The sequence below is a fragment of the Lepus europaeus genome, chromosome 4 (assembly GCF_033115175.1).
Source record: "Lepus europaeus isolate LE1 chromosome 4, mLepTim1.pri, whole genome shotgun sequence".
NCBI classification, from domain to species: Eukaryota; Metazoa; Chordata; class Mammalia; order Lagomorpha; family Leporidae; genus Lepus; species Lepus europaeus.
In genome coordinates, this window is record NC_084830.1 from 90,793,222 (window position 1) to 90,815,290 (window position 22,069).

Genomic DNA, 22,069 nt, shown 5'->3' on the forward strand with positions numbered 1-22,069 from the left:
AAAAGACCTAAATGAAAGATCTCTGTGAGTGAGATCCCAGTGGAAAGAACGGGGCCATCAAAGAAGGAGGTACCTTTCTCTGAAGGGAGGAGAGAACTTCCACTTTGACTATGAGCCTAGCGGAATAAGATCAAAGTCAGCGAACTCTAAAGGCTTCCATAGCCCTGACAACTCATGGCTAGAGCCTAGGGAGATTACTGACGCCATGAACAGGAGTGTCAAATTGTTAAGTCAGCAACAGGAGTCACTGTGTACTTACACCCCATGTGGGATCTGTCCTTAATATGTTGTCTAATGTGCAGTGATGCTATAGTTAGTACTGAAACAGTATTTTTATACTTTGTGTACTGATGAGGTCTTTACTAATTATATACTGAATTGATCTTCTCTATATAAAGATATCTGGAAATGAAAAAAAAAAAACCTGGTGTTAAATTGGAAATGGCATAGAAAATTAATTAATTTAAAAAAAATTATGTAGGATCTCTGTCTTTAATGTGCTGTACACTGTTATTTAATGCTATAACTAGTACTCCAACGGTAGTTTTTTCACTTTGTGTTGCTATATGGGGCAAACTGTTGAAATCTTTACCTAATATGTACTAAACTGATCTTCTGTATATAAAGAGAATTGAAAATGAATCTTGATGTGAATGGAAGGGGAGAGGGAGCAGGAAAGGGGAGGGTTGCGGGCAGGAGGGAATTTATGGGAGGGGGGAAGCCATTGTAACCCATAAGCTGTACTTTGGAAATTTATATTCATTAAATAAAAGTTTAATAAAAAAAAAAAGATGAATAAGGTCTGGGGATCCAATGTACAGTGAGGACCAAGCTTTTCCTTTAAGTTTTTTTTTTATGGAAAATTAACCATTTTTATTGCTTTCAGTAAATACATTATTATATATGATTGTCATGAAATATATTTATAGATTTTTTAAATTTTAATTTTTAAATTTTAATATTTTTAAACAGATTCTATTTAATTTGTAGATACAATTTTTTTTCTTTTCTTTCTTTCTTTTTTTTTTTTGGACAGGCAGAGTGGACAGTGAGAGAGAGAGACAGAGAGAAAGGTCTTCCTTTGCTGTTGGTTCACTCCTCCAATGGCTGCTGTGGCCGGTGCACCGCGCTGATCCGAAGGCAGGAGCCAGGTGCTTATCCTGGTCTCCCATGGGGTGCAGGGCCCAAGGACTTGGGCCATCCTCCACTGCACTCCCTGGCCACAGCAGAGAGCTGGCCTGGAAGAGGGGCAACCGGGACAGGATCGGTGCCCCGACCGGGACTAGAACCCTGTGTGCCGGCGCCGCAAGGCGGAGGATTAGCCTAGTGAGCCGCGGCACCGGCCAAGACATCTCTTTTTTTTAATGTAAGCACTTATAACTTCCTTTTTAATACGGCTTTTGCTGTATCACAGATTTTGATATGTTGTGTTTTCATTTTTATTTATTTCAAGGAAGCTTTTATCTTTCATTTTAACCTCTTCTGTGACTCATCGATCATTCAGCAGCATGTTGTTTAATTTACAAATATTTATGAGTTTCTTATTATTCTTATTATTGATTTCTATCTTTATTCCTTTATGGTCTGAGAAGATACATGATTTGATTTCAGTCTTTTTAAATTTCCTGAAACTTGATTTGTGGACAAATATGTGGTCTATCCTAGAAAATGTTGCATGTGCTGATGAGAAGGATGTGTTTGCTGTAGCTGGCAGGTGAAATGTCCTGCAATTGTGTTAGGTCCATTTGTTCAATAGTATGTTTCACCTCCTAGGCATTTATTGATTTTTTGTTTGAATGATCTGTACATTGATGAAAGTGGGGTATAGAACTCACCCACTATTATTGTATTGAAGTCTATCTCTCCCTTTAGGTCTGATAGAATTTGCTGTATATATTTGTGTGGTCTTGTGCTGATTGCATACATATTTAGGATTATATCTTCTTGCTTAATTTAATCTTTTATAAAAATATAATTTCTTTTATCACATTTTACAGTTTGTTATTTAAAGTGTCTTTTTCTGATATCAGCACAGCTACACCTGCTTGCTTTTGGTTTCCATTTTCCAGGCAAATCTTTTTCCAAGCCTTCTCTTTCAGTCGGTGTATGTCTTTGTGAAGTGAATTTATATAGTAGGGTCCTGATATTTTATCCATTCAGCCAACCTAGGTTTTTTGGTTGCTGAATTTAATGCAATTATACTCAAGATTAGTATTGATAGATAAGAACTAAGACCTGTCGTTTTGTTGATTGAATAATGATTCTAACTTCTCCAATAGTGAATTTGGTGGTGTCATGTGTTTTCATGTTTACTTATAAACCTAGGACATCCTTCAGAATTTCTTGTAAGGCTGGTCTGGTAGTGGTGAATTCACTCAATTTTTGCTTCTCTGGAGAATACTTTATTTATCCTTCACCTTTAAAGGATAGCTTTGCTAGATATGATAATCCTGGCTATAAGGTTTTTTTTTGTTTTGTTTTTTTCTCTTAAAACTTTGAATATGTCATCCCACTCTCTTCTGGTGCATAGGGTTTCTGCTGAGAAGTCTGATGTTAATCTAACTGGTTTTCCTTTTTTGATAACTTGACACTTTTACTGTCTTTAAGATTCTCTGCTTGTCTTTAAATTTTTAAATTTTGACAATGATATGCCTTGGAGAAGATCTTTTTTGGTTGAGTCTGCCTGGGGTACTTTGAGTTTATTATATCTGGATGTCCATGTCTCATTCAAGACTTGGGAAATTTTTAACTATTATTTCATTTATCAGGTTCTCAATACCTTATTTCTATATAGGAATGCCTATAATATGAATATTTGGTAATTTAATGGTATCCCAATTTTTGTGTACACTGTCTTCATTCTTTTAAATTATTTTCTCTTTATTTTTATCTGATTGAGCTCTTTCAAAATCTTGCCCCCTTGAGGTCAGAAATTCTTCCCTCTATTCTGGTATTAAAGCTGTCAATTGCATATTTTATTTCACTTATTGACAATTTTATCTCCAAAATTTCTATTTGGCTTTTCTTAATGAGTCCTATCTTCTTAGTAATATTTTTATGCATCACTCATTTGTTTTCTCATTTCTTTAATCTATTTGTATTCTCATGCATCTTGAGTTTCATTACAATCATTATTTTTAATTCTATATCCGTCATTTCATATGTTTACTTCAGTTCAGGATCTAATTCTGGAGGATTATTGTGTTCTTTGGGAGGCATCATGCTACCTTTTTCTTCATTCCTCCTGTAGCTCTGTGTTGACATCTGCTCATCTAGTGTATTCATCCCTTATAGGTTATATTTTAAAAGAGTTTATGTTTTAGCTGGAATGCAGAATGTCACTTGGTTTGTTGCTCAGGCTTTGGTTTTAGGTGATCCCAGGAGTGTAGTCACAGAGTGATTTATTATTCAATTTTAGATGTGTCTATTAGTGACACAGTGGACCAGTCTTCCAGAGTCCATAGGGATATAAGTGTGGTTTTGAGATGAATAAGATTTTCTTTGGGTGTATATCTTTGGTTCACAGAGAGATCAATTTCAGTCTCCCTGTGAATGTGATAGGTATGGCTTTGTTCTTGGTGCTGAGGGAAGCAGGAATGGCTGCTTCTTTGTCCTAGTGGCAAGTCTGAGTGATTCATGGGTTTATAGCACCAATAATGTGGCTCTAGGACTGTGTCATATAGATATATCCTTCTGCAGGTCCTTCTAGGAGAGTCCAACTGGTGCTGTGGCTTATTATATCAGCAGGATTAGGTATACTACACCTAAGATATTATATTATACCTAGGACTAGGGAATATGAACTGGACCATGTTCTAGCCCTACAGGATGACTACAAATTATCAAGATTTACTCTGGAGAGTATGAGTCCAGAGAGGTGGAATGCTGGAAGGTCCTTTCCTCTTTCCACTGAGGGGATTCCAGTGACACTGAGAAATTTAGAATGAATTGTTACAGTCCTGGTGTTGCAGGGAATAGCAAGGTCATTACCCAGATCTCCCAGCGTGGGAGCAGATTTTTTTATGGGTTGTGTCTGATGTTAAGTCCTCAGAAGCTAAGGTGAATTTCTCTTGCTCCCACAGAGTGCATGAACGTCACTTGGGGATCATGTCCAAACATTCCCACAGGGGATATGTCTCGCTCCACATGTTGCCCTAAGTTTGACTATAATGCTGGTAGGAGGACAGAGGTGTACTGCATGACTTTTGCTGTGGAGCATGGTGATCTGTGGGAGTAGGGGAAGGGTCAGAAGGGATATGGCTTCTGTGCTCCAAGCCTGGCAGTTGCTCAGACCTCAAGTCAGCTCTCCTGGATGAACTAAAGTCAGTAGGTCACTGGAGTTCCCTCTCAGGTAAACACCATGTGGATGGCTGTAGCAGTGGCTCTATCTTCTCTCTTCTTGTCCCACAAGTTCTTCATTTTTTTTTCTTCTTTGCTGAAAATTTGTTAGATTCCTAGAGACATAGTTCCTCCTTTGTTCTTTTCATATCCCAGAGTGTGGTTATACTCTATTCAGCCAAGCTGGAACTCCCTCCTCCTTTAAGTTTTATTTTTTATTTTTTTGGAAAGCAGAGTGACAGAGAAAGGGAAGGAGAGAGAGAAAAAGAGAGAGGAATCTTTCACTCATTGGTTTGGTCCCCAAATGCCTGCAATAGCCCAGGATTCCAGAACTCCTTCTAGCTTTCCCAAATAGGTGGCAGGAACCCAAGCACCCTGGCCATTATTGATTTTCTTCCAGTAGCGCTGTCAGGAAACTGGATTGGAAGCAGGGGCATGACTTGATCACAGGCACTCTGATATGAGATGTGGGCATCCCTAGTGGTGGCTTAACCCACTGTGCCATGGTGCCTGCTCCAAAGAGAGTAGATCTTAAATGTTCTTACCAAAGACAAAGCAAGTTGAGATGTGAATGTCTTAACTCACTTGATTGTCATAATCACTTCGCAATATGTATTTAGACCAAAACATCACATTGTACACCAAACTTTAGACAATTTTGTAAATTATATCTCAATAAAGCTAGTAAAAAGAAAAGCTTACAATTCAAACATTACAATTTTAGTCTTCGTATATTAGGGACAGATGTTAATTTCATAACTGTACACCTAACGTCTTAAAATTGCTATTGTTTCTCTTGTTTTAGTTTTGAGTTAAAAGCCTTAAAATGTAAATGAAAAATAATTTATAATTTAATTCTAAATTTCAAAGGAAAAACTAAATTTAGATCGTCACATTTCTGAGAAGTAAATAATTCAACTTCCCATGAATCAGCTCTTTATGGTCCACTTAGGATTTTATAGCAATTTGTTTTGAATTAGCCTAAGAAGGAATCACATAATTTAAAAAGAGTAACCTGGAATGGGTATTTGCACAGTGGTTGAGATGTATGTTGGGATGTGCAAATCCCATACTAGAATGCTTGGGTTTGAGTCATGACTTTCTGATTCCAGCTTTCTGCTAATGCAGATGCTGGTAAGCAGCAAGTGCTTGGGTTTCAGATATCCATGTGGGAGACTTGGCGATAGTTCCAGGCCTTTAGCTTCCTCTTGCCCAGCTGGGGCTGGGAAGGATATTTCAAAAGTGAACCAGTAGATGAAAGATCTCTCTCTTTCAAATAAAATTAATTCATTAATAGTTTTTAAAATTTACCAATTTGATAGAACTAATGTCTGAGTTAGAATACTCACTTTTTTTCTTATTTGTCTTGTTTTTTTTTAATGTGTCTCAATATTTTCTTTAACTTTTATTTAATGAATATAAATTTCCAATGTACAGCTTATGGAATACAATGGCTTCCCCCTCCCATAACTTCCCTCCCACCCGCAAAACTCCCGTCTCCCACTCGCCCTCCCCTTCCATTCACATCAAGATTCATTTTCAATTCTCTTTATATACAGAAGATGAATTCAGTATATATTAAGTAAAGATTTCAACAGTTTGCATCCACATAGAAACACAAAGTGAAACATACTGTTTGAGTACTAGTTATAGCATTAAATCACAATGTATAGCACATTAAGGACAGAGATCCCACATGAGGAGCAAGTGCACAGTGACTCCTGTTGTTGACCCAACAAATTGACACTCTAGTTTATGGCGCCAGTAACCACCCTAGGCTCCCATCATGAGTTACCAAGGCTATGGAAGCCTTCCGAATTCACCGACTCTGATCATATTTAGACAAGGTCATAAAAGACAGAGTGAGGATAGTAACCAATGATCCTAAGAGTGTCATTAACCAGGTCTGAACAATTATACAGCATTAAGTGGGGAAGAGGACCATCAGTACACACAGGATGGGAGTAGAGCCATTGGTGGTAGAGTAGAGGTTATGATTACGAAGGAAGGAGGCCCAAGTACACTAGACAGGGTCTAGAACAAAGGACAGAGTCATTATTAGAGGAGCTAAGAAAGGTGCTGTCTAAGCTACAATTAAGTTTTCTGATTGAGAGGCAAATAGAACCTGATAGAAGGGGCTTGATAATAATCTGTTGGGCTTTAGGCCTTGTAAGTTAAGAGGCCCAGACCTATCTATCTCTTCACATGGGGTACATCCTAAGGGAGGTGTGAACCTCCTGGGGGAAGGCACCCTGTCGACTTTCATTACTTAGCTGGCCTGGGAGGAGAGCTGGCCAGGTAAAGGCAGGGGGCATCTCTAACAAGAAATTTACAGTTCTGCCTGCAATGTTGCTGACCCTACTTGACCATCCCCTCAGCTGCGGTAGTCACTTTGGAAGTTGGGCTGAGTGAAGGGCTTTTCAGCTTAGAGCCAGTAAGATCTGTGGCTCTGACCTGGGCATCCTTCGACTCCAGGGCAAGTCCATTTCCAATGATCCAACTCTTGGCAGAGCTGCCAGGGCTCTTCACAAGTTGAATTCTGCTGAAGCCCAGGCTTAGCACATTGAAAGCCACTGCAGTGGACTGGCCTGTTGGGTCTCCTTGAGGGCAGATCACTGTGCAGTTCAGCCATTAATAGGCCTGCCACCCATTGCTTCTGATGCCTAGCTTTCTTTTCCTCCTGGTTTGTGTTCAAGCAGACCAGAGGATGCAAGTCAAGGGAGTGCCCAAGTCCCACATCTGATCTTCGGTGGCCTGAACTATAAGTCTATAGTCACAGGCATGTTCTGTAGTAGTTTTTCTAAGGTAGACAATGCCCATGAGGAAAATTATGTTCTCCCTTTGGTCTGAAAGGGAGGTTTTTTCTACTTACTGTATACTTCACTGATGGCGAAGTAAATCTAGCTATGAAATTATAATTTAAGCTCTTGTTTTGGCTATGCTATTACAGAAAAATGAGAGCCATCTCTTTTATAAGGTCTAAAGATTAAATTGTGCGTCCTACAGATTCCTTCATAATAGAATTAGTTTCCTAACTTGAAGAGAAAAGAGAAATGAAAGAACAAGTTGGGCTTAGAATAGAGGAATGAGGGAGCAAGTCCTAGTCCTAGATCGCTTGCTGACAATAGCAATATCACATGAATACTTAGCAAACAGTTCCAACCATTAGATCACAACTTAAGAAAACATTTACCAGAAGGTCCAATGCCTTCTATAAATTTTAAGAATCATGTATTTGGAAACACCTCTTAAATATCTAACATGGTGTAATTTGTTTAACCAGTAACCTTAAGCGCAACCATATAAAATGTTTTTAGTTTCTTTCTACCAACAAGTATAAAACATATGATACAGAGATTCAGGTCAACAAATTAAAATGTATCTTTGATTAATTTCAGCAGCTTAAATTTATGGACTATCTTATCTATAAGCCAATTAAAATAAAACTCTTAATAAAATTTTCCCATGTGGACATACAATATGTACACACATGTAACATAACATAATATGCCAATATAGCAATTTTAATAATAGCTTTTAAAATCTTTAACTCTTTTTGTAGATTGCCAATGGATTTGAATTGCTTTTTGTTTTTAGTAACCTCAGTTAACCATACTTTCTCTCAGTTGGTACTGTTAATACATTATTGGCTTCATCTGTTTACTGAGCCATCCCAAAGTACTGAATACAATAGAAGTGGCTGGAAAAAGTCCATAGGAACCTCTAGGAGGACAGTTAAACACAGAACCAACAACGCTTTAGTTTTTTGAGCAGCACATCATATATAACTGTGGATGACAAAAGACTTTAAGTCGCCATGTTTAAAATTATAAACTCATCAGCCAACAAAAGGCACTTGCTTACTTCACAGTATTTTTGAAAGCACCTGTAGGATTTTACAAGTATTTAACCCTTTAGGCCTCTGGGGCTTTCTCATTAGGATAACTATCATGTCTAGTAACACAAGATCATTAGACTTTTTAATTCTCAAACATTTGTATTAATAGCATTTTCCATTATAGAAACTTAAAATTTAGTACCATGTCACATCTTGACAGTACTTCTAATATAATCCAAATAGCCTGATTAGTTGGTGTCTCTATAAGATGAGAGACGCAGGTCCCTTGATTTTTTCAGTTGGGCCCAAACTGGAAAAACCATAGTCCAATATTTATTGCAAATTTTAGAGTCCAGATTGTTTGAAACTTTGATTTTTTGAATGCCTGTCAAGAATGCCAAGAAGGCTCAAAATCCAAAATATCTGGTGGAAATAAGATTCCTTAAAATCATGACATAACATAGACCAAATTTGATCATTGTTACAGGTGATTATTCAAATCTTTGAAAATAAGCACGTATTTAAATTATTTATCTTGTTTTGATATGTCTAAGGTAGCTGACAGTTTTATTAAGTATATGCTTTTTTTATACTTTTAAAATTTTAGTTTCAAATGATAATTGAATTACTATTAAAAATGTTGTCATGACCACTGGAGAAAGGAAAATAGACTTGAGAAGTCATTTTTAAAAATAAATATATTTCCTGATCTACTCTGAATAATTACTCCTACTTGGTTACTGGGCCATCTTCTGAGTTCCCACTGCTTTTCACAGCCTGAATCAGATGGCCTCTGATTTAAACTGTTAAAATATATCTCTTGAACTTGCAAAGCTGAAGTGCAGGTGACACTCAGGGATGTGGCTCTCATGAGGGTGACAGAGGGGAGTGGGAAATACTTTCCCAGATACTTGTGATTCTTCAATGATGCTCAGCATTTGTTTTCAAGAATTTTATCAGTTGTGAGTTTGAGTTCAATAGTATCCAGGTAACACAAATGCGGTTTTAGGTCTATGACTGATTCCCACCATGGATGGGTTCTTTGTAAATTTCACAGTCGGTTATGCTGCTGCTTGCTTTTGTGTCTCTGCAGCCACAGAAGGAAGGAAGGCAGATGGCAGATGTAGCCTTCCTTCCACCCCACAGAGCAGAACTTAAGTAAATGATCAATGACCTCGGGGCGACCCTTTGGCTCTCTGTGCCTCCTGATGCGGATATATATGAGTTAATTTCAGGAAGACAAAATGTGAAATGGAAAAAAGAAATTTGAATTGATGAGCACTTAATTAATACTTTGGTTATTTAAATAGAATTTATTTTGATATTCACCATGGCTTTATTGCATAGTTCATACACAGCAATTCTTTATGTTTTCTCAGGGTTGGATTTCTTCCTTCCTTCCTTCCTTCCTTCCTTCCTTCCTTCCTTTCTTTCTTTCTTTCTTTCTTTCTTTCTTTCTTTCTTTCTTTCTTTCTTTCTTTCTTTCTTTCTTTCTTTCTTTCTTTCCAGAAGACAGGCAGAGTTAGACAGTGAGAGGGAGAGACAGAGAGAAAGGTCTTCCTTCCGTTGGTTCACCCACCAAATGGTTGCTACGGCCGGAACTGTGCCGATCCAAAGGCAGGAACCAGGTGCTTCCTCCTGGTCTCCCATATGGGTGCAGGGCCCAAGCACTTTGGCCATCCTCCACTGCACTCCCGGGCCATAGCAGAGAGCTGGACTGGAAGAGGAGCAACCGAGACAGGATCCGGCACCCCAGCTGGGACTAGAACAGGGGGTACCGGCGCCACAGGCGGAGGATTAGCCTAGTGAGCCATGGAGCTGGCCAGGGTCGGATAATTTCTAATAAAATCAGAGTTTTGCTACTTAACTTAGCTCTGCTTCTTAAATTGGCTTCAGAAATACCAATTGCCAAGAATGATAGACCTTGCTGATTTCTCTCTGGTGTTTTAATTTCCCAGTTATAAGCTATAGGTTCCAGATATTTTTCTTCTGTGAATATCAATGACGTACACTTAACTACATCCACATTTTGGTTCTGTTTTGTCATTAACATGTGCAACTAGGTAACTGTGGACTTAACATGAGGCAAAGAGGACAACTGCCTTCAGTGTTAATGTTAATCCTGAAGAATGGGTGCCTTACTTCACACAACACATGCACATCTTTGCACCAAAGTGGATGTACTATGTAATAAAACCCTATAGCTCATATCTTTCCAGACTGAACATACACACATACACCTTCAAATGAAGAAAGAACAAAGCAGTATGGAGGTCTGGCAGGAAGCTTTTTGTAGTTAGGTTACTTTATTTGGTTATTCTTTGAGAGACTGAGTTACAGACAGAGAGAAAAATAGATAGAAAAAGAGGTCTTCCTTCCACTGGTTCACTCCCCAACCAGCATCCTATGGGAAGCCAGCTTCACAGGCAGGAGTTTAACCCACTGTGCCATAACACTGGACTCAGTAGCCTTGCTTAAATAGTGAGCAAAGCAAACCTTAGAGATTAAAAAATATTATTCCATATAACACAGTTATTTAGGAAGATTACCCCAGAAAACTTTGCCTCTCTGATTATTCACAAAGAAAAGCTCATACATGTTCCTAAGCACTGCGTGATATGAATAAGGGTAGGCTGCATTGAATTCTCAGAGCAGCACAATTTGTTAAAAACTAAATACAAATATGGCCTAAAGGAGAGTGCTCTCAGTGTGTTAGTGGGCCTCATCCAATTAGTTGAAGGTTTTAAAAACCAAAAACAGAGGTTTTCTGTCTGTTTCTAGCATTATTTGGCTTTACAAATTTCAAACTCAAGATAGCAACATCAACTCTTGCCTGAGTTTCCATTCTCCTGACCTTGTTAGCTAACAACAAGGGGTCCACTCACTAGAGGTGTTACCAAATAATCAGTCTCAAGAGAGAACTGCTCAGAGGAAAGCTTTGTTTCCTTTTGAAAAGTAAAGCAGACAGTGAGAAGATATACTTCCTTAAAGAAATTAGGTCCCTGAGTAGTTGCCTGGACTTTTACAGCTAGAGTTAAGGAGGAGAGTCCAGGATATAGAAAAGGGGGAGTGGGAGGCCTCTTCCAGCTCGCAATAAACATCCTTACGCAGTGTATGTTCAAAACTCTGACTTGGAGTGGTTTCTTGCAGCCTTAACTGTTCTTTGATTGTGGTGGTCTGGCCCCTCTGAATACAGTTTTGCAGGATAAGATTTCCTGGACATCTTCTAAAAAACAAGCTGGAGGAATAAACTGTTTCAGATTCTCTAGTCCCCTCTTGCTTAAATCTTATACTCTTGGTAAGTCACTCCTGAGCTATTTCCCTCATTCGTGTGCAGTAAGGGAGGTCTGTTATTTTTCTTGAACAACTTTTTGATGATTGGGGGCATTGAGTGTCTCCTAGGTTAGAGGAGTGAAACTCCTGCTTCAAAAACTCAACTTCCCTTTACATTTCTTGGATAACCTGGGGCTCCCCAGGGGACATCTAAATTCCATCATGAGGAGTTGATTGGGGAGCCTCCTAAACCTGCCATTCTTCTCTCAAGGGGAGCTGAAAGGAATGGGGTTTGCCCTGAGTGCTCACCCTCTGGGGACAGCTTGAGCATTCCCATTTCCAATGCCTTTCCTGCTGGCAGTGTGCACACTGGTTAGGCACTAACTTAGCTGGTGGCCCACTGTTGACCCCATAGTGGGGCTGGCCTTACTCACCTATGACAGCTTCTCTTGTTTTCCTGGGTTAGCTGGAATAGACTGGATAGCACTTGCCAATATGGCTGCCTGCTTTTGCATCTTTTTGACATCCTTATCTTTGGACACATCTTGGTAGTTGGCAATCTCTATCAACTGAGAGGACTTGGTTTCAGGATAGATAGCCAACTATTGAAGTTTTCTCTGGATAAGAAGTACTCCACGATATGAAGTAGACATTTAGATTGACCTGACTTCCTTGGGTTTTGAGTCTCAAGAAGTCTACTGTCCCAGACACTCTCTAGCCTCTTAGAAGGCAGAAGGGTCTTCAAGTTTCTGCTGTATCTCTAGTAGCTTGTTCCAATTTGAGATGATGTTAGGGAACTTCTTACTTCTTGTATGCTTTTTAAATTTATTTGAAAGACAAAGTTAGACAGTGAGAGAGAGAGACAGAGAGAAAGGTCTTCCTTCCATTGGTTCACTCCCCAAATGGCCGCTACAGCCGGAGCTATGCCAACCCGAAGCCAGGAGCCAGGTGCTTCCTCCTGGTCTCCCATGTGGGTGCAGGGGTCTATGCACTTGTGCCATCCTCCACTGCCTTCCTGGGACATAGCAGAGAGCTGGACTGGAAGAGGAGCAACCAGGACTAGAACTGGCGCCCAGGACTAGAACTGGTGCTGCAGGCGGAGGATTAACCAAGTGATCCACAGAGCCAGTCCCTAGCATGCTTTTTAACAATGTATTCCTGGGCGGAGCCAAGATGGCGGATAGTGAGGACGTGTGCCTTAGTTTGGGAAAATAAACTTTCATAAAAGTGGAATTACTGTAGCCTCAGGAAAAGACTCAAAAAAAAAAAAAACTGCAGAGGAAACGCTTCCGGATCTTGTGGGTGAGACACAGAGGACTTACAGGGAACCCACCGCGTGGAAAACCAACCGAGAAGAGCCGAGCGGGAGAGGAGCCAGAGCCACAGAATCTCGCCAGCGCGGGAACGGAGGTCGGTAAGACAAAGACCTGAGAAGTCCGAGACATTGGGGGGAGGGGGAACAGAGGCCTCTCCCTTCACTCACCAAGCAAAACAAAGAGCACCGCGATTTTACATATGTAAAGCTCAGCCAAACTCAGTATCTTTAGCGAAACTGGAGAACACATTGAGGGCTGCATAAACGCTGTGTATGTTCCCAGGCATAGATCAAACAAATACCCACAGAGGCTAGATTTCAACTACCCTCAACTTCACTCCCAACTGAGTCAAAAGAAAAAAAAAAAAGAGAGAGAGAGAGAGAGAGCGCGTCCCAGCAAGGAGCAAGTAATCCGGGAGAGTCGCTCTTTACACAGCCTTAAACCTCAAGAAACAAGCATAGCTCTCTACCCACACCCATCACAGCCCCTAAGGCTCCAACAAAACAGACAGCTCACTCAGAAGCACAGTATAACGAGAGAAAAAAAAAACAAAAACGAAAACAAAAACAAAAACACCACAAATTATCTCTAACATGCCAAGCAAGAAACATAGAAGCGGAGGTACCAAAGATAAGGATAGCACTATGACGCCCCCAAGTGAACAAGACACGCCAATGCAAGATTATGAAGATCAAGAGTTAGAGCAAATGCACGAAGCAGATTGCAAAAATTTCATAAGAACATTAAGAAGTTCTCAAAAACAAATTCTTGAACTACAGAAATCCTTAATGGACAAGATAGAAAATCTCTCCCGTGAAAATGAAATATTAAGGAGGAATCAAAATGAAATGAAAAAATTAGTGGAACAGGAAACTGCAGTACTGGCAAAAAATCTCAATGAAATGAAGAACTCAATAGATCAAATGGCAAACACATTAGAGAGCCTTAAAAACAGAATGGATGAAGCAGAAGAGAGAATATCGGAATTAGAAGACAGAGAACAGGAAAGGAAACAGTCAAATCAAAAAAAAGAAGAAGAAATCAGTAATCTAAAAAATACTGTCACGAATCTACAGGATACTATTAAAAAACCCAACATTCGGGTTCTAGGAGTTCCTGAAGGCATGGAAAGGGAGAAAGGATTAGAAGGCCTTTTTAGTGAGATACTAGCAGAAAATTTCCCAGGTTTGGAGAAGGACAGAGACATCCTAGTACAGGAAGCTCAGAGAACCCCTAATAAACATGATCAAAAGAGATCCTCACCAAGACACGTCGTAATCAAACTCACCACAGTGAAACACAAAGAAAAGATCCTAAAATGTGCAAGAGAGAAACGCCAGATTACTCTCAGAGGATCTCCAATTAGACTTACAGCTGATTTCTCATCAGAAACCCTACAAGCCAGGAGAGAATGGCGAGATATAGCCCAGGTACTAAGAGAGAAAAACTGCCAGCCCAGAATATTATATCCTGCAAAGCTCTCATTTGTGAATGAAGGTGAAATTAAGACCTTTCACAGCAAACAGAAATTGAAAGAATTTGTCGCCACTCGTCCAGCCCTGCAAAAGATGCTTAAAGATGTGTTACATACAGAAACACAGAAACACGGTCACCAATATGAAAGAAGGTAAAGGAAGGAAACCTCAGAGCAAAAGATCACAGGAAGCTCAAACCAGATATTAGAAAATATCTTTGGCAAATGGCAGGGCAAAGTTACTCCTTCTCAATAGTCACGTTGAATGTTAATGGCTTGAACTGTCCAGTTAAAAGACACCGATTGGCCGATTGGGTTAAGGACCAAAACCCATCCTTTTGCTGCTTACAAGAAACCCATCTATCCAACAATGATCCATACAAGCTGAGAGTGAAAGGCTGGAAAAAGATATACCACGCCAACAGAAATGAAAAGAGAGCGGGCGTAGCCATCTTAATATCGGACAACATAAACTTTACCACAAAAACTGTTAGGAGAGACAAAGAGGGGCACTATTTAATGATTAAGGGATCCATTCAACAGGAAGATATAACGATTATCAACGTATATGCACCTAATTACAGGGCACCAGCCTATTTAAAAGACTTGTTAAGAGACTTAAAGGGAGACTTAGACCCCAATACAATAGTACTGGGGGACTTCAATACTCCACTCTCAGAGATAGACAGATCAACAGGACAGAAGATGAACAAGGAGACAGTAGATTTAAATGACACTATAGCCCAAATGGATCTAACAGACATCTACAGAACATTTCATCCTACATCTAAGGACTTTACATTCTTCTCAGCAGTACATGGAACCCTCTCTAGGATTGACCACATACTAGGCCATAAAGCAAGTCTCAGCAAATTCAAAAGAATTAGAATCATACCATGCAGCTTCTCAGACCACAAAGGAATGAGATTGGAAATTGGCAACTCAGGAATCCCTAGAGCACGTGCAAACACATGGAGATTGAACAACATGCTCCTGAATGAACAATGGGTCATAGAAGAAATGAAAAGAGAAATCAAAAATTTTCTGGAAGTAAATGAGGACAAAAGCACAACATACCAAAACCTATGGGATACAACAAAAGCAGTGTTAAGAGGAAAGTTTATATCAATAGGTGCCTACATCAAGAAATTGGAAAGGCACCAAATAGATGAGCTTTCAAGTCATCTCAAGGATCTAGAAAATCTGCAGCAAACCAAACCCAAACCCAGTAGGAGAAGAGAAATAATTAAAATCCGAGAAGAAATCAACAAGATTGAATCCAAAAAAACATTACAAAAAATCAGCCAAACGAGGAGCTGGTTTTTTGAAAAAATAAACAAAATTGACACCCCATTGGCCCAACTAACTAAAAAAAGAAGAGAAAAGACCCAAATCAATAGGATCAGAGATGAAATGGGAAACGTAACAATAGACGCCACAGAAATAAAAAGAATCATCAGAAATTACTACAAGCACTTGTATGCCAGCAAACAGGAAAATCTATCAGAAATGGACAGATTCTTGGACACATACAACCTCCCTAAATTGAGCCAGGAAGACATAGAAAACCTAAACAGACCAATAACTGACACAGAAATTGAAACAGTAATAAAGGCCCTCCCAACAAAGAAAAGCCCAGGGCCAGATGGATTCACTGCTGAGTTCTACCAGACATTTAGAGAAGAACTAACTCCAATTCTTCTCAAACTATTCAGAGCAATCGAAAAAGAGGGAATCCTCCCAAATTCCTTCTATGAAGCCACCATCACCTTAATTCCTAAGCCAGAAAGAGACGCAACACTGAAAGAGAATTACAGACCAATATCCCTGATGAACATAGATGCAAAAATTCTCAATAAAATTCTGGCCAATAGAATGCAACAACACATCAGAAAGATCATCCACCCAGACCAAGTGGGATTCATCCCCGGTATGCAGGGATGGTTCAACATTCGCAAAACAATCAATGTAATACACTACATTAACAGACTGCAGAAGAAAAACCATATGATTCTCTCAATAGACGCAGAGAAAGCATTTGATAAAATACAACACCCTTTCATGATGAAAACTCTAAGCAAACTGGGTATGGAAGGAACATTCCTTAATACAATCAAAGCAATATATGAAAAACCCACGGCCAACATCCTATTGAATGGGGAAAGGTTGGAAGCATTTCCACTGAAATCTGGTACCAGACAGGGATGCCCTCTCTCACCACTGCTATTCAATATAGTTCTGGAAGTTTTGGCCAGAGCTATTAGGCAAGAAAAAGAAATTAAAGGGATACAAATCGGGAAGGACGAACTCAAACTATCCCTCTTTGCAGATGATATGATTCTTTATTTAGGGGACCCAAAGAACTCTACTAAGAGACTGCTGGAACTCATCGAAGAGTTTGGCAAAGTAGCAGGATATAAAATCAATGCACAAAAATCAACAGCCTTTGTATACACAGGCAATGCCACGGCTGAGGAAGAACTTCTAAAATCAATCCCATTCACAATAGCTACAAAAACAATCAAATACCTTGGAATAAACTTAACCAAAGACGTTAAAGATCTCTACGATGAAAACTACAAAACCTTACAGAAAGAAATAGAAGAGGATACCAAAAAATGGAGAAATCTTCCATGCTCATGGATTGGAAGAATCAATATCATCAAAATGTCTATCCTCCCAAAAGCAATTTATACATTCAATGCAATACCCATCAAGATCCCGAAGACCTTCTTCACAGATCTAGAAAAAATGATGCTGAAATTCATATGGAGACACAGAAGACCTCGAATAGCCAAAGCAATCCTGTACAACAAAAACAAAGCCGGAGGCATCACAATACCTGATTTTAGGACATACTACAGGGCAGTTGTTATCAAAACAGCATGGTACTGGTACAGAAACAGATGGATAGACCAATGGAACAGAATAGAAACACCAGAAATCAATCCAAACATCTATAGCCAACTTATATTTGACCAAAGATCCAAATCTAATCCCTGGAATAAGGACAGTCTATTCAATAAATGGTGCTGGAAAAATTGGATTTCCACATGCAGAAGCTTGAAGCAAGACCCATACCTATCACCTTACACAAAAATTCACTCAACATGGATTAAAGACTTAAATCTACGACCCGAAACCATCAAATTATTAGAGAGCATTGGAGAAACCCTGCAAGATATAGGCACAGGCAAAGACTTCCTGGAAAATACTCCAACAGCACAGGCAGTCAAAACCAAAATTAACATTTGGGATTGCATCAAATTGAGAAGCTTCTGTACCTCGAAAGAAACAGTCAGGAAAGTGAAGAGGCAACCAACAGAATGGGAAAAAATATTCGCAAACTATACTTCAGATAAAGGATTGATAACCAGAATCTACAAAGAAATCAAGAAAAACCACAACAACAAAACAAACAACCCACTTAAGAGATGGGCCAAGGACCTCAATAGACATTTTTCGAAAGAGGAAATCCAAATGGCCAACAGACACATGAAAAAATGTTCAAGATCACTAGCAATCAGAGAAATGCAAATCAAAACCACAATGAGGTTCCATCTCACCCCGGTGAGAATAGCTCACATTCAGAAATCTACCAACAACAGATGCTGGAGAGGATGTGGGGAAAAAGGGACACTAACCCACTGTTGGTGGGAATGCAAACTGGTTAAGCCACTATGGAAGTCTGTCTGGAGATTCCTCAGAAACCTGAACATAGCCCTACCATACAACCCAACCATCCCACTCCTTGGAATTTACCCAAAGGAATTTAATTTGGCAAATAAAAAAGCCATCTGCACATTAATGTTTATTGCAGCTCAATTCACAATAGCTAAGACCTGGAACCAACCCAAATGCCCATCAACAGTAGACTGGATAAAGAAATTATGGGACATGTACTCCATAGAATACTATACAGCAGTAAGAAACAATGAAACCCAGTCATTTGCAACAAGATGGAGCAATCTGGAAAACATCATGCTCAGTGAATTAAGCCAGTCCCAAAGAGAAAAATATCATTTGTTTTCCCTGATCGGTGACAACTGAGTGCCAAAGAGAAAACCTGTTAAGTGAAATGGACACTATAAGCAACAATGAACTGATCAGCTCCTGTCCTGACTTTAGATGTACAATGTAATACTCTATCCTTTTTAGTATTCGTTGTTGTTCTTGTTGTTCTAGTACTATTGGTTGAACTCAGTAATTAACACACAATTATTCTCAGGTGTTTAAATTTTAACTGAAAAGTGATCCCTGTTAAATCTAAGAGTGGAAAAAGAGAGGGAGGAGGTGAACAATTAGGAACATGCTCAATCGGACTGGCCGCAAATGGTGGAGTTAGAAATGTGCAGGGGATTCCAACACAATTCCATCAAGATGGCATGTACCAATGCCATCGCACTAGTCCAAGTGATCAATTTCAGCTCACAATTGATAGCTCTGATAGGTCTGGGAGTCAAAGAGATCACATAAACAAGATAGGTATCTGCTAATACTGATAGAATCAAAAAGGGAGGGAAAGATCCAACATGGGAAGTGGGATACACAGCAGACTCATAGGATGGCAGATGTCCTAAACAACACTCCGGCCTCAGAATCAGCCCTCAGGGCATTCAGATCTGGCTGAAGAGCCCATGAGAGTATAGCAGGCATGGAAAGCCAAGATACCATGGGAAAAAAAAAAAAAAAGACCTAAGTGAATGATCTCTGTGAGTGAGATCCCAGTGGAAAGAACGGGGCCATCAAAGAAGGTGGTACCCTTCTCCGAAGGGAGGAGAGAACCTCCACTTTGACTATGACCCTATCTGAATAAGACCAAAGTCAGCGAACTCTAAAGGCTTCCATAGCCCTGGCAACTCATGACTAGAGCCTAGGGAGATTACTGACGCCATGAACAGGAGTGTCAAATTGTTAAGTCAGCAACAGGAGTCACTGTGTTCTTACACCCCATGCGGGATCTGTCCCCAATGTGTCGTCTAAAGCCAAGTGATGCTACGACTGGTACTGAAACAGTATTTTTATACTTTGCGTTTCTGTGTGGGCGCAGACTGATGAGGTCTTTGCTAATTATATACTGAAGTGATCTTCTGTGTATAAAGAGAATTGGAAATGAAAAAAAAAAAAAAACAACAACCTGGTGTTAAAATGGAAAAGGCATAGAAAATTAATTATTTTGAAAAAAAATATTATGTAGGATCTCTGTCTTTAATGTGCTGTACATTGCTATTTTATGCTATAATTAGTAATCCAATGGTAGTTTTTTCACTTGATGTTGCTATATGGGCAAAATGTTGAAATCTTTACCTAATATATACTAAACTGATCTTCTGTGTACAAAAAGAATTGAAAATGAATCTTTACACGAATGGAAGGGGAAAGGGAGCGGGAGGGGGGAGGGTTGCGGGCGGGAGGGAAGTTATGGGAGGGGGGAAACCTTTGTAACCCATAAGCTATACTTTGGAAATTTATATTCATTAAATAAAAGTTTAATAAAAAAAAAAAAAAAAAACAATGTATTCCTAATGCTCCAATCTTTGTAGGCACTCTGGTGTATTGGGGTCCCCATTTGGGGCCATCATTGGGACTTACTCCTCTTTGAGCTCTTATCTATAAAGGTGATGGACATCTGCATGTCAACCTCCTCTCTGGTCTTTGTTAGCAAAATGACTTTTCCTCTACTGTCAGAAGTGTTGTCATTAAGGTTTGAACATATTTCCAGGTGGGGTTGTGAGCTGGCAGAAATTTTAAGCTTTTAATGTGTGACTTTCAGTTTTGTAATTAAGAGGTGGTGAATGGCACATGCACATTTATCAACCCACCTTCCCCATCTGAAACCTGACAGAGGGGGAACGTATCTCCACCAGGCTAGTCCCATGCCTGGTAAAGGTGGCCATACCATTGGAAAGGGGTGGATATGGTGGCAGCCGAGCTGCTACCATGGATGGGGAGCTTGGCATGGTGTCTGGAGAACAGGGAGTGGGCTTTGTCAACTCTCTTTCAAGACATTCTTTCTTATTCCCCCATAAAGGGAATTTCATAAGGACTAGATTTATTTCTTGTTCAACCCTGGGACATATAAAGAACCAGGCAATAAGAGCACAGAAAACTGCACGTTCATGAGGGATCGGGCTTGCTCCCTATAGAGTAGGTTTTTCAAAGCCCAGGAAGGATGCTGCAGTAAACACTATGAAAAGAGGTTGTTTTCCTACTGCAAAGGCATAGAAAACTGACAGAGTTCACAGACTATTAAAGATTACATGAATAAGGAAAAATAAGATTCCAGACACAATACCAGCAAGCAGTAGAGAGCAGAGCCAAGACATCACCATTTCTTAATCATTACATGAAATTTCTTCTTTTTCATCCTGTTCCCTGTAGACATCTCTAAACCTGAATAAGATGGTACCCCACCTCTGGAATCGGGCACAGAATTAAGTAACCCAGAAACCCAGCCTGGAGATTTCTCAGACTGCTTCTTTTGTGATTCTTAATCTCCCAGAGCAAAATCTGACACTTTAGGGGTGGGCACTGTGGTACGATGGGTTGAGCTGCTGCTTGGGATGCCCACATCTCATATCAGAATGACAGTAAAGTCCTGGATACATTGCTTCCAATCCAGATTCCTGCCAATGCACATGGAGATAGCAGATGATGACCCAAGTACCTGGGTTCCTGCCATCTATAGGATAGATCAGGATGTAGTCCCTGGCTCCTAGATTTGGCCTGAAGCCGTCTCAGCTGTTGCAGGTCTTTGGGGTGTGAATCAGCTGATGGATGATCTGTCTGTCTCTATCCGTCTCTTTCTGACATTGCCTTTCAAATGAATAAATAAATAATCAAATCTTTACAACAAACAACATACTAGAAACCTGACACTTCATTCAGCATCCTGGGAAAGGCTGTCTCTTTCTAGTTCCTGGTTTGGTTTTCACTTTCAGCTACTCTTGGACACTTGTTATAGTGGTAATCTCATGTGAGTCAATCCTCAATCCCATGAGGTGCTGAACTAAAAAAGGGGTCCAGATGACCACTTCACTTCTTGAATCTCAAGTCAGAAACTCAGGACTGACAGGCACCAAGCAAAACCTCCCTGGCTGACAGGAAGAAGTAGCTGTTGCCTGAGAGTGAGTAAGCCTGGACAAGCTTCTTCCTTCTTGGTTCCCAGTTACCCCAGTCCTGGGTTAGGGCAGTCTTTTCTGGGACATCAGTTTTGTTAGTAGATACAAGCAATCCATTTACTTGGGGAGTTGCCAATTAATCAGTCCCAAGCAGGAGTTGCTCAGGGGAAATCTCTCTTTCCTTGTGATGAGTACGAGATAGAGTTCTCTATAGAGACTGTCTCGCAGAGAAATAGTTTGCCAGAGCTTTTATAGCAAGGGCCTGGGACATATCCAGGATGTAGAAAAGAGGAGACAGAATGGCCCTGACTGCTAGCAGTATACATCTTCATTCAGTGTATATTCAACACTCTGACTCACTGGTTTCTTGGGTCTTTATTTGTGGCAGTCTCTTCTTCTCTGAGTATGATTTTGTAAGATAAGCTTTCCTGGAACATTCTTTGAAAAAAACAAGCTTAAGAGAGATGTTTCAGATTCTCTGTCTGTACTCCTATGCCAATCTATCTATTGCCTAAATCTTATACTCTTGCAAATTTTAGATTTTCCATTCCTTATAAATGCATTAGTCTGTTTCTTAAACTATATTTCTCTGTATCTATATAGACATTCTACAGGTTGTATTGTTCTAAAGAGCCCTGACACACTATTATGAAAATTTTCGCAGGTCAGCAGTCTGCTAAAAGATTGCAATGGCTTCCTATGTTTAATT